Here is a 14,408-nt window from a genome sequence, read left to right on the forward strand (position 1 = left end):
TCCCACAATCTTTCCTGGTCGAATGATACTAACACCGTAATGGCTAGTTGTTTTCGCAAATTGTTGACCCTCAGACAGTCGCTAAAATTGTCCACCCCAGCTGTCCGCCTCCTGGCATATAATACAGTAGTTCACCCTACATTAAAATATGGAATAATCATTTGGGACCCCTACACAAAAACCAATATTGAAATATTTGAAAGAATTCAAAAGAAAGCGGGTCGATTTATCTACACTTCTTACAGTCGAACTTCTATAACATATCTCCTTAAACATAGTGGGTTCTCTTCGATTATAGAACAAAATCGCGTTTACCGATTAAAATTCTTTTTTCAGGTAAAGAATGGCCACTACCGTATTGATACTTCACATCTCTTAACACCTTTAACTGGTTATGCTACTCCTCATAAATACTCCCTAGCAGTAATACCGTTATGACCACATAAGAACTTCTTGAAATACTCTTATTTTAAACAATAGTTGATTGGAATAAACTTCCTGATGAAGTCGTTACACTAAATTCTTTACCCCATTTTTCAAGCACACCTGTATTTATGACTCAACCGCTCATAGTTTATTTGCTCCTTTTTTCGTGCATTCTGTTTTTTTGCCATGTTGAATTGAAGCGTCGGCGTGATTGCTTCAACTGTGTGTTTGTATCAGTGTAATAGTATATTCCCACCCTGCTACGATCTTGTCAAAGATCGCACTACCTATAAGTGAAAATAAATAAAAAAAGCATCTTCCAAGCTGCTTTTCTTTTTTTTTTTAGTCACATGTACTCTCATCATTCCACCAAAGGCAAGTGGCGCTTTTAGTAAAAATGTTACAAATTCAGCTAACTTCCGGGAGCCCTGCACAACCAAACAAATTGTTGCAACGACTTCATTTCCTTCGGCATAAACAAGTTTCGAAGCGGCGGATTGCAAGAAAATCTGAAATTTGTTGTTGTTCACAAATGTACAAGCTTTGCATTCTAAAGATGCTATTGCACAAATTATTTCGAATTACAGGAAGACGTAATGACATAGGAACACGGGTCACACTGTTGGTTCTTGAGTCAATCACTAACCACGATGAAACATTGAAGCCTGCACTACAAAACGCTTAATATAACACTCAAGAAAATTCACTTCTAGCAAATGTTAAATGCCCTGTGTTCTAACATGAAAGCTAACTATGAGTAGTCCACTGCCATAGCCGCTTATCATACACATCTGTTCTCAGCCCACATTACACAGGATGCCAATTAAATCCTCGGCAAGCAGAATTTGTTTTTTTTTTTTTTTGCAAGCCGTCAGAGCACTATCAACTTGGCTCGTACTTTGCACATTGCATTGCATTGAAGAGGAATACCTAGGAATACCTAGGAATACCTACAAATTTTACTTGAAACATGCAAGTCTGAATATTCCTCAACCTCGCGAAATTCTGTCTAATCGGAAACACCGAAAACCCTCTCAATAAAATTTTTTGTCCAATGAAAGCCAGCCATGCTTCATGAATTTCATTAAACAGGTAAAAGAATCTGTTAAAGCTGAGAATATAGAGCGACAGTACCGCTACAAGACTTTCATCTGTCCAATGGCGTTGATAGCACAGCAAATACAACTACCTCCTTTACGATACTTTGTTTAATCATAGCCGATGACTAACTGTTTAATTTTGTTTTCATGTACGTAGAAATTAGCGATCCCATGTGTTTGGGAGGTCAAACGTCAAAATTACATATCTGGGACACCAATGGAGTCTCAAGGAGAGGACTCATCACCGCCTGTTTGGCCTGGAGGAGTAGTAGTGTCCGTCGACGGGCCAGTAGATGTACAAGTCGTGTTTACCTCAACGCTATCCATTTGAGGTGTCACCTTAGGTACTGAAGATTGCAGCGATACTTTAGTGGCCTGCATTCTTAGCATAATCTGACTGGTAATGACTTGCGCCAAGCATCCACGTAGGCTGGATATCAAGTTGCTCTTACCTTCCCTCAGCAGACTCAGTTGCTTTCGAGAGAATAATAACTATACTTGGAGTGCTGCCCGCATTAACACCAGAGTATCCGGAAGCCCTGTCTTCAAAAACTACGCCTGCATCTCTTTGGGAGTAGCGACGCTGGTCGATAAGTTCAAGGAGTTTTGTTTCTTTGCAGTGAGCTGAGCAGTCGGAATAATCTGCTGGGTGTGTTTCTGCGCAGAGGAAGTACTTTTGGGATTGTGTAGAGCATTCACATGAGGGATAACCATATGCACTGGTGCGGCAACAAAGACTAGATTTACACACGCCTGCGCTGTTTCCAAACCTCCAATAATTATGGTATTAAATTGGCCGCCACGGGAGTGATTCTGCAGGAAAGAGGAAAGGCCAGAATTCTTTTTTTTATGACGGACATGTGTGGTCACAAAGGTCTCAATGACTTATTCAGGTGGAATTCTCTCGGTTTTTACAAGACAACTGCCACAGTAAATATCAATGACGCCGGCTGCAGAGAACTTGTCCAAGGTATCAGCTGGACTCAAGCGCGAGTCTGCTCTCATTGATACACGGAAAGTGAGGCGCGATAGAACCACAGACCGGGGTGGAAGCGAATGATATGCATTTCAGTAGATTTTCAACACAAATCTGCTCTGGTGACCTACACAATATAGATCCCCGTCAAGAACCCTCAGGCGTCAGTGATTTTCTGGAAGCGTTGGACACGGTCTTAAGTTGATTCTGGTGAGGTTGTGGGTTCGTAAGCCTGATGGAACCTCCATGAGCAGGCACGAGCGTCACATGTATTGTATTGATGCCACTGCAAAAGAAATAAGTCTAGATATTGCAGGGATACTAACCATGTGGATCGCGTAAAGCCAGAATATGTGGACATCAGCGCAAGACGGCTGATGTGAAAAATGCAAAAAAAAAAAAAAAAATCAGCGCTGAAGTAGGGTTACTTACAAACCTGAAATTACCCGATGCTTAACTAAAACCCCGCTGATCGTCAACGAAGCTTCGAGTGGCATCAAACGAGCATCAAAGCTCTTCGCGGTCAGCGACGAGGCCAGCTTTAAAACCCCTCCAGACACGTTTTCGCCAACCAGGTTAAGTACCGCCAAACTACCTTCCTCGTCCTCTCTTCTCTCCCCGTCCGCCCGTCACGTGCCGGCGCCAAGCGCAGCTTGCGTATTCCGAGCCTGTGGTTTTAAGCGGCAGCACCACGACTGCTTCATAGAAGTGCGAGTCTGTAACAAGCCAAAATTCGTAACCGGATATCCCGAAGCTGAGCGACTGGCAACGGAAACCTCGGGCACGGAAATTGGGGAAGCGTAAGTGGTATGAGCGACGAATCAGGGAACAGCGGCGCACATCACAGGTTGGCGCTACTTCGCAAAATCGGTATTGGCGCGTGGATTGAAGGGCTCTAGGTCAGCTCATTCAAGCTGTTTCTCCTGCTGCTGCAGTAGGTATTATCTTGCCGATGAGCTTCGCCGAATGCGGTCATATTGAAACTAATGCCTTCACGTCGTGATCTTCGTGGTATTGTCATTTTTGCTGGCTCCTGGCTATAGCCTTGGACGATAATCCGGTACCGTACACCATGCAGATGAACACCGGGTATTGAGGCAGCCCTGGAAGCCAGGTCATGCACATAAGCGCGGACGAGCGCTATAGCACCTTGACGCTCTCATCGCCTATCCACCGTCAGCAGTCCTTGATCGTCATTCCATCGCCGTCATCCTGTCGTATCGATTGCCCTGTCTTCATCGCATTGCTGTCACACTGTCATCACCATTGCGTTGTCATCGCTGCGTCGTCATCATTCCGCCTTTGTCATTTCATTGTTATGCCATCGTCGACGCGCTGTCTTCGTCGTGCAGTCGTCGTCATTTCAGCATAGTCATACCACTGTTGTCACGCCAGCGTAAGCGTACCATAAATGCTTTAGGCATCGTCATGTCATCTTGTTGCGGTCATGCTTCATTGTCATTCCAGCTCCACAATTCTGTTCGTCGCACCAGCGTCATCACAGCGTTATGCCATGATCGGGAACATTCCGGCATCATACCTTCGTTGTCATCTAATTGTCATTACATCGTAGTCGTGTTCCTATCAAGGTCTTTTCACTGTCATCAATTTGTCGTATTGATTCGCATTGCTACGTGCCGCGCCATCATTCAAGCGTCGTCATACCATTGCCGTCATTATTTTAAAGTAAGCACTTTCGAATCATCATCGTACAATCATCATACCGTTCATGTCAGTCAAGATTCATAATTCCCTTCGTCAAACCGTTATTGTCTGCCTCTTGTCACGTACCATCGGCATGATTCTAGGAACCCGGCAACGTTGTCGTCCCGCTATCATCGTCACTCTAGCCTCCGCATTCCATGATCATCACGCCATCGTCATCGCATTGCAGCTGGAATCGCCATCAGGTATTTGCCGTCATCCCATTGTCACCATGCTATCCTCCCATCCAATTGTCCTTGCGTCGAAGTCATAGTCATCTGCATGTCGTCATTTTCATCTGCGGCATTTGCATGATCGAAAGCGATCTGTTGCTCTTGAGCGAGGTGCTTCCCAGTGAAAATGTGTCAGTCAGTTTCTTGTTGTCTCTGCTTGAAAATGATCGCTAGGCAGCAACAACGTTCTTTGCGAACGCCAGTAAAGCATCGCACAACGCCATTCCCTCGGTCCGTGGCGTCCGCAGGTTTATTTCACCCTTCACTGTCTTTCAAAAGAATTCTTCTGCTTCAGCACGCTCGTATGGAATTTGCGCGTTCCTTCGACAAACTGCCTTCCCGTGTTCAAATTTCTTCTGAAGATGAGAACATACAAATGAAAAATAAAAGACAAAATTTAAAGATGCTGAAGGTTTACTATGCCGAAGACCGCACAATTCCTCTGACTGCCGGATTGTAAGTTGAACAGGCCAGAAGATTTTGTACGGGCCGTAAATATTATTTTATTACTGATAATTCCACGCAACAAATAATATAGATTGGCTGAAATTTTATATGTAGGGTTTGGTGGAGGTACGCGAGGAGAGAAAAGTGCAAAATGTAACTATCATATTTTCGCCCTCTCACTAGAACCTGCTCGCACCATTTATTAAATTGCTTTATGTCATAATACTAATTAGGTGAGAAACATTTTGATGCATGAATTCATAGGAGAAGCCCGCAACAAGAGTTGATTTATTGTTGGCGTCATTGAATTGCTGTAAATGTAACACCATATTTTTTATATTACAGATCCGTGTGGGGTGCACGGAAACCTGTGAAAACTCACGACACTCGGTAACAGTCAATCAACCTGGTGCAGAATGCACTGTACGTTTTGTAACTTTGACATTACAATTTCCTTTTTCCTCATCTGTCATATTTTCATGCGCGCCTATATACCACTTTATCAGTAGCGCGGAAAAGCGTTTTTGTATATAGGCCGTTATGAAGTTAGGTTCCGAATCCGTAAAGCCATCTTACTAACCAGTTTTGGCACAAGAACTTTACAAAAAAAAGGCGTATTCACAAGGCTAAACACGTTCATCATATCGCGAAGCTTATTTTGCCCGTCACAGCGAAAACGAGCACTGTTGTCGCTAGCAGGCGGGTATGCAGTGATAGAACAGGGGCCGCATTATTTAATGGTTCGCTTTGGAATCGGGTAAGTCGCTCAAATTCCTTTGACGGGAGCTTTGTTGTCTTCATCACCCGTGGGCATGACTACAAATTCTACTGTCGTGCGACAGGCTGTCAATCATCAGCAAAGCGAACCCGCCATTTGCTACAAGTTGAACCATGGAGAAATGGGTCGTTCGGGGGTAGCCCGGGGACGCGATCATGATTTTGAGGGTTGCTAAGGCAGCCTTGGCTGCCTGCTAGTCTCTCGCTGGCTGCCATGACGAGTCGGATAAGCCAATGACGGTTCCTTTGGTTGTGTTCCTGGCAAGTGTTGGCGACGGACAACGGCATCGGCAGGCAAGGGCACAACACGTTCGACATGAGTGGAGTTTAAACGGTGTGAAACAGACGCACAACAACGACGGAAGGAAGACGAGAAAGAAAACGGCATCTTCTCGACTTCCTTTCTTGGTTGTTGCGTGTACATTTCACACCAGTTCTCATGTACCAACTAACCCTGCGGCAGGTTTTGCTGAGTCAGGTTTAGTTTCGAAGGTATTTTAGGCTCCCCGAGTACACAGTTACATGGCTTTGCGAAGAGCTAGTCGAATATCTCGCACCACGAAAATTCCGTGGTGGAATAAAATGGCCAGCATGAAGTTTGAGGTGCACAGTACGAACACAGATGCTTGCCATTGTGACTTTCCGGACTTGACTCAATTCCATAGAGCCCAGGCGAACCACCGGCCAACCCGAAATGGGACTCAAGGTACACACACCGATCCTACTCTGCGGACGACACGTATTCAGTCCAGGAGACATGGGACACCACCATAATTCCCGCATTACACAGCTTCTCGACGCAGCTGCGCACACTCCGTACAGTTGCCAAAAAGATCAAGCCCCTACCGCTCCTGCCTTCTGCTCCTATCGAAAAAAGGATATGATGTCTTCCGCTCCAAGGGAGGCTTCCCATCCGACGCTCCACCCAAGCTACCTCCTCAGCGTTATTGTGCAGGCCACTGTGCTGACCGAACTATCTATGCTGCAGCTTCGAAGTCACCCCGTCATTAACACATACACAGTGCCTGCGGCGAACCGAGACGGCCCCCTCAAGCTTGTACAACTTTATGAAATCACCTGCGACCACCGTGTGTATGCCATGACGGCATATGTTGCACCCCTCATGGCTTAGTAAGGTGGGTTATTACCACACTTACTAAAAGGAATCCCCACAAGAACTCCTATAGACTTAATCGCCTGCAACCCCCAAAACTGGAGGCTAGACGGAGGGGACTCACGCGATCCATACTTATCACCTTCAGTCAAACCACCGTTAGCCAAAAAAGTGTTTATGACGGAGGACTGCATCCATTCAGGCCCTATACAAGTAAGGTCAAACCAAAAGGATAGACAGTTGGGCGAGTTGGTACGGTAACATGATTTTGGCTTCTAGCGCGAAGTGAAACACGGACACAGAAAGGAGCAGACAGGACGAGCGCTAATCCGCTCATCCTGTCTGCTCCTTTCTGTGTCCGTGTTTCACTTCGCGCTAGAAGCTAAAATCATGTTAAGGTCAAACCTGCAGAACCTGCCAAGCCATCGGCCACCGAGCAAAATTTGTGTCCAAAATCAAAATACCCAATGCTCCAGATGATGACAGTCGCACCTGAAAGAGCCATCCTCTACATGCGTACAAGGGCCCGCACTCTTCTGTGATCCAGAAATGCATGCACCGACATACACCTGCGACAAACGAACCCATATATAAGCGCGAAGCACGATCCCTGCGACGCGTTGAACACCACTCACGCTGCAATGCAGGAACCAAACGCACTGAACTGCGTGAAGCGGAGCAACGCCCAGGACGCTCCAAGAGTTCGGACTACCTCATCTGGGCCGACAAGCTCACGAAGCCCAATACAACCACAACACCCGTATGCCACATCCCATCTATCCCGTACCCCTCCGACCAGGAGCTCCTGGCCCTGTGTGCGGAGGTCAGCCGCCTTATGATCTTTTAACAGGCCACCCTGTAGCCCCCTCCTCCCCTACTGAACACCTCTCCGGATAACCAATATCTCCCACCCACTGAGGAGTAACCCAGCAACTCTTCACACCAGCCTAACACCCCCTCCCCCGTAAGACGACACGCTTTTCGGACCCAATCGATGATTACCAGCCCGATCGCATAAAAGCTTGGAAGCCAAATCTGATTCTAAATTGCTAGCTCTAGAGGCACGCCTCGAAGACAAATTAACGACAATCGCCGCGAAACCACCTGCTCACCCTGAACAACAGGTTGACACATGTTTTACACCCATAGTACAAACTCTAAAACACAGGTTTAGACAATTTGAAACTTGCTTTCAGAGGCTTGAGGCAATTATGAACTCCACTCGTACACCCCTGTTTCACTTCCACTACCAACACAACCACCCATCCTCGCCTTCACCCCACGTTCCGATATAGCAATTCAGGATCACTCTTCTTCCCTCATATAACTAATGCAAAGGAACTACCATGGTTTTCGGGGCTAGCGCACGCTGCTCTAACTCCTAATACCTAACCTGCTTGATCTAAAGTACGTTTATTACATGACACACAACGCCAAGCTGACCTCTCTATCTACCATGCGGTGCACTCAGACACCACCGCTCCTCGTCGAGTGTCGACACTTACACATCGCATCAATATCTACCAAGAATAAACAATTTTATTTATTTATTTATTTATTTATTTATTTATTTATTTATTTATTTATTTGTATATACTGCAGTGCAATCAGTACGATAGAAGGAGTGGATTAAGAGAGGAAAATTATAGAGAACAAAATAGCCTTCAGCGATAAGGATAATGTGCTAAGACCGTACAGCTTGGATGGCAGAAACAAAGCTTTGGGATGCGCAAGAGCGAATAGACCCAGATAAGGAATACGAGTTTTCTATGGAACGAGCGAAAAGCTGAATTAAAGCATATTAGTGCCTACAAAGTAGGGCATCTTGTTTAAGGCGTGAAGTCGTCTCATCCTTATATCTTTGACGCGAGGATATTATAGCTGCTTTTTGAAAGTCTGACGGAATAATTGACCATTATGTGCAGGAAATCCAATGAAGCTACGCGCGACGTGACTAGAAGGAAGTTAAACTCAAGGAACGAAGTGCAGAAGTGTTAGAAATGCGACGATCATAAAGCTGACATATAGATGTTTAGCTTTTTTCTGAATTGATTCTAGCCTGTTAATCTCACACTGCCTATAAAGATCCCGAACAACAGTTGCGGAGTTTAAAAACGGGACAGATTAGCGACTTACATAATAGTAGTTTACTATCTTTTGGAGTGTACGACATAGGTAACCTGATCTTTTAAGTGCTGCGTTACAAACGTAATGAATGTGATTAGACCATGGCATGTTATGCGCAAACATGACACCGAGATATTTATACTCAGATAACCTACACACAACGTGGTTATTGAACGGGTAATGAAAACGGAAAGAGAAGATTCTCACAGGAGATAACTTTTTTACAATCACGTCCTCCACCCCTTGTGTCCACATTTAAATGATTGCCACGAAACATAACACACCGCTGATCTTTAGAGCCACAACACCCCACACCAGGCCATACAGTAGTCCTGAAAATTGACCGCATCGTGAACCACAATTCCCTACTCAGAGGAGGCAACGTCATCTCCCTGCGTTGAAACACCGCATCCACCGGGGACCGTACACTCCCCCCTGTGCACAATACACCCAGTCCAACGCTACCCATGGCCACATCTCCTTGAATGCCCGGCGGACCCAGCAGAGCGGAATCTGGAGCTCCGGACCACCTGAGAACATGTCAGACCCTGCTGTGCTTGACAGACCCAAGCAGACAGGTGTTTGCCACTGTCCGGGCCAGGCACGTCAAGGCACTTCGTGAAATAATAAATATGCAGTCCACCGGGGTCGTGCGGTTTCCCAGGGACCTGCCCGCCCCAATATCATTGGTGAAACAAAGTTGTTTATCTCTCTGTCTCCCGAAGTGCTTAGATTTGTGGACGGAGCTCTCATCGCAGTCGTCGGCCTTCACGAGATCAGCCCTAACAAAACAGAATCCTGTTAGAGCCTACACCTGATGAGAGATAAGCAATTCGATTGCATAATATAATATTAGGGACGTTTAGAATACGGCCCTATCACTTAGGGTGCCCCAACTAGTGACTGCTTTGCACTCGTGACCTGCCCTGCCGGGAATTTGCTTTAGGATAGGGCTCCCGACTTTCGTTAGGCTGACACGAATGCAGCATCCTTCCTTCATGCGGAACATGAAAACAATACCACAGAAAAAAAAGCATGTAATTTGTAATAGTATTTTGCAGGATGAAAAGCGTACCTGACAGTTCGTTATTTTCAATGATGAGGCGTTGACGTGTTTTTGAAATGTTCGCGGCAAAGTAAAAACGACTGAAAGCAAATTTGGGGCACTTTGGCGATTTTTTATAATTTAGCTTCAGTGGCGTGCGATAACTCAAACCCAAAGATGCCGCTTGGGCTCGGCGCATGCGCTGTGGTGAGACGCGAATAGTTAGGGCCCTTTATCTTTTGGGGCTGCTATTACCAACCAGCCTATTATTATATCTAGGCGGGTAGATAGCGGCGCGGGGGGACGAGGGGTGTCTGTGGTACTGGTCGCAGTAAAGAAACGAGGGATCGAGATCTAAGGTAAATGCTACTGACTGCGTCCGAACAGCAGCACCCAGTTCGCAACGTTGTCCGAGTAAGCCGGTGTTTACTGTGGGGATTTGAAATTATTCGCCCAATTTTCTTCTGCATTCTGCTGAAAAAAAAAAAAAAAAAACTGCCCAGGTTGTTGGTAGCGTTGCAGCCGATCCCTTGCTCCACGTGGAATAGCGAATAGGAGTGAAAGAACACTACAGAACAAGGAGAACACGGCCATGTATGCGCGTAGCATGGCTGTCGATTATATATTTTCACTGTGCAATGAAAGCAGAAATGTAGTAGTAATTCAACGATCTACGGAATTAAATTTTAATAATATATTTTGTGGCTTATTGTATTTAATTTAAGTTGGCTTGACATGTTAAGTTATGCTCATTTTTATTATCGCAGCACTGTAACGCATTACTTAAATCGCGTTAACATCTTACCGAAAATCACACAATTGAAAAAATACGCACGTGAAATTTTCCGTGTCTGAATCTGCAATAGGTGGCCTCCTGAGTTTGCAACAGTATGCCTACGAAACTTCTTGTTTGGCCAGTTACTTCATAATGCTAAGAGAAAAGGTACCGTGCCAACAAAACCGACGAGCAGGAGATAGTAAAGTCAAGGACAAGCGCTATCTTTCAGTTTTTTATTTCATTCAGCCGTCAACAATAATAATATTAACACACTTGCGTAAAGAGGCAGCGTAACTTATTGTGTCACTGCAATATGCTGCACCAAGCGCTTCTAGTTGCTACCAAACCGATAAACAGGCCTACTGCTTACGCCTGTATTGACTTTGGCGCTAAGATCTAACGCTTCAATCAGTGCTCTCGTGGGCTTCTGCCAAAAGTCTTGATCTCTCAAAGTCGCGATACAAATATGCAAGCTCTGTGCAAGCAAAAGCGGAACTCTATATTTTGAGTAAACGGAACGCCGCTTTATTTATTGTGCAACGGAGCATGATCTTTCGATGAGAAACACTGGCATTGCGCCATTAGCCTGCTCATTATCCAGTTTGCACAATCTCGCCGCCACTTCGGGGTATCAAGATTCTTGGAAGAAGGAATTTTACTACCACTGAATTGATGGATCCGTTTTATATTGCCTCCAAAGGTAATACACGCGTAAGCTATACGTCATCTTTGTTTTGCTTCCATTAAAGATATCAGAGCGGCATGTTGTGGTGACGCAATCATTTTGCATATATTTTAAGCGTTTTCCAGGGAAGGTTTTAGCTTGTACTTGGGCGGAATTTCTCGCGGCCTTGTCCTTACAAAAAAAAAAAAACCTGCAGCAATTGAAGGGAACAGTACATTCGTGATATCGTATCACGCATACAAGGTACAGCACAGCTTTTGTTTCAATAAAGAATAAACACAAAACAAGCATCCAAACCACATTATTGACAATTCGAAGCATGTGGCCCTCCCCGCACACGTTTAACAGCTTACGATTTTGGGTGAGACGTCACTAGCCTTCGATACGTAAAAGAAACAGCCTATCAATCGATTTCATTGTTGTTGCAGTACCGCTACTGGTAGGTCACGCATAGTTAGGAATACCGAGAGGCAGCGTGAATACGAGAAGCGGCTAAGAAAAAAAAAAAACGGCAATAAGACCGTCGGCGGCATGCTGCCGCTGGTGGCATTGCCATGTATTTCATGCACTGCGAAAGTCCGCACGTCCACATTCTCCTGTGACTGAATAATGAGCCGGATTAGGAATATGAGACAAACAACATTGCATACCTCTCCTAGCAGCTGTAGGTGTGTTTTTAAACAGCTTCGCTGAATATCCCCGTTCGCAGGACCGGGATAGCGAGTGAATTTTTATATCGGTGAATGTGCGCTGCCTCAATGCGCATGCGTGGTAATATTATTACAGTCATGATTTTGACTGAAATAAAATTTTGTTGAAAATTTGTGCTTGTCCATGTATCTACTTTCTCGTGATTGTTTGTTATTTGCGCAATATTTTTACATAGCAATCCCATGTCCTTTAGCATATTGAAATTCAATCATGCCAATTCAGCCTTTGCAACCTTTTTCCATTTTTTATTTTGCAGAATATTTCAACTGACACTGCGAAAAATATGCAACCCTTCCTGGGATATAGCTGTCCTGTTGGCCGGTGTAGCGATGGGACCTGCTTTTTAAATAGTCTGTATTTGGAATGCTGGAATACAATCCCTAAGACTACAGGTCCCCCTAAGTAACCGTGCAATTACTGCAAAGTCATGCACCTGGTGTTTACATGCAGCATTGTTAGATAGTCGGCACGTTTTGTCAATAAATGTACCTGATGAGGTTGCGGTTTTTTTTTATAAGCCTGCTACGAATAACACTGTATTTCCTTTGAAAGAAAATTAGGACTTCTGTATGTCACAAATTAAATACATATTTTAGTGACAGAGTATTTGCCTTCCTACTTGAAGTTTCATTCATATCGTTTTATCGCACTGGGATTATGGACACAACGATTAAACACGGGGTCCAAACAATGCCATGAATAAACAAAGTATACAACGTACATGTGAAGCACCTACACGATAATCAAGAAGGCGTGTAGTCATCACCACACCCCAACATGCACATTCAGGACAGCGTGTCAAAGACCACACACGAGATCTGGAAAGCCCGAGCAATTCGCGTTCTTCGGATATGCACGCTCGCTTACTTGAACAGAAAGACATATTAAGGCGAAGGCCTTTCCAGGCTCATGGTGAAGTTTATGTCGGCAGACCTGACCGCCGGAGTGTCTGCCAAAGTGTCATCACTCCATGTGAAGACAAATTCAAGACATATGAAAGAATGAAAACTGATTGATAGTGACAGTTAGATAATGACAACGTTATAAAAGAGATTGGTAGAGGTTAACAATGACAAGTAATGACTAATAACGACTACTAAAGACTTGTAATCACTACTAATGACTCCGAAATGACCAATGTGTCTGACGACGGCTTGTAATGACAACGAGTAGTTAGAAATGACTAAAAATGTCTAATAATGAATAGTAATGACAAAAATAACTAATAATGACTTGTATTGACTACTAATGACTGCGAAATGACCAATATGTCTAACCATGAATCGTAACGAATACAATTGATTAGAAATGTCTTAAAATGCTCAGTAATGTCCAGTGACGACTAAGAATAACAGAAATGACTTGTAATGACTACTAATGACTACGATACGATCAACACGTCTAACCACGGCTTGTAATGACCACAAGTGATTACAAATGACTAAATATGCTTAGTAATGAGCAGTAATGACTAAAAGAAAGAAGAGAAAGAGGCAATGAGAAAGAGGCGAATGATCAGAGGAGGAAGCGTACGCTTTCGCCGTTCACCTCTTAAGAGAGATCTTAAGAGACCTTGTAATTTTTTACGCAAATATTTCGTTGAGATGACGAATGTTTCAAATTTGCTCTGTCCACCGAACTGTCGGCAACAGTGCCGGACGAAGCGCACTTAGTAGTGCGCGATTTTGTACCTTGGCACGACCCATCACGGCTGCTTGCGAGACTCTGGATTCCAGTTGCTTTTCTAACTCCGCTTCGTCGCCACCAAAAAAAGGGGGAGGGGAAAGATCTCCGCCACAACCTGGCACCCGACTACATTCAAGTATTACTCCGACTTTCGTTATGTTTGCTGAAATTTCGCTTTAGTGTTCCACGGAATAATGTATTTGAACTTTAATTTCTATTTACCTGTATATTCTCCTGTAAGCAAAGTGTTGCCCACACTAAACAGTGCTACTTGCCGAACGGTTAACTTACCGTGAAATATACACAAAAAAAGATAGAAAGAGTAGCAAGAAAGAGCGCTGTGGAGCCTGTGTAGAATAAAGATAAAGCATTTCTGCTGCTTGCCCACTTCGCAATCATTCCTCTTAGCTTCGTTGTACAAGAAACCTTTTTTTTTTTTTTTTTGCGAGAGTGCTTTATTATCTCTACTATGGTCACAAAACGGCCGCATCAGTTTCATATATGCCAGCGACGGCCGCTTGGCGAAACTTATTGAGGGAAAGGGCATCAAGCGTCAGCGGCCCCCGTAGGCAGTTGTTGAAGTTTTGTTTTTATCTTAT

General features: G+C 44.5%; 1 long non-coding RNA gene across 1 annotated transcript in view; it reads left to right on the forward strand.

The window, feature by feature from the left end:
* Positions 1–12,727, forward strand: part of LOC140217151 (uncharacterized) — a 48,934-nt gene extending 36,207 nt beyond the window's left edge. The window contains exons 4-5 of the long non-coding RNA XR_011893661.1: positions 5,232–5,309; positions 12,380–12,727. This is a non-coding gene — a long non-coding RNA (uncharacterized lncRNA). The remainder of the gene's footprint in view (positions 1–5,231; positions 5,310–12,379) is intronic.
* Positions 12,728–14,408: the final 1,681 nt, after the last annotated feature.

This window comes from Dermacentor andersoni, chromosome 4 (assembly GCF_023375885.2).
Source record: "Dermacentor andersoni chromosome 4, qqDerAnde1_hic_scaffold, whole genome shotgun sequence".
Lineage (NCBI taxonomy): Eukaryota > Metazoa > Arthropoda > Arachnida > Ixodida > Ixodidae > Dermacentor > Dermacentor andersoni.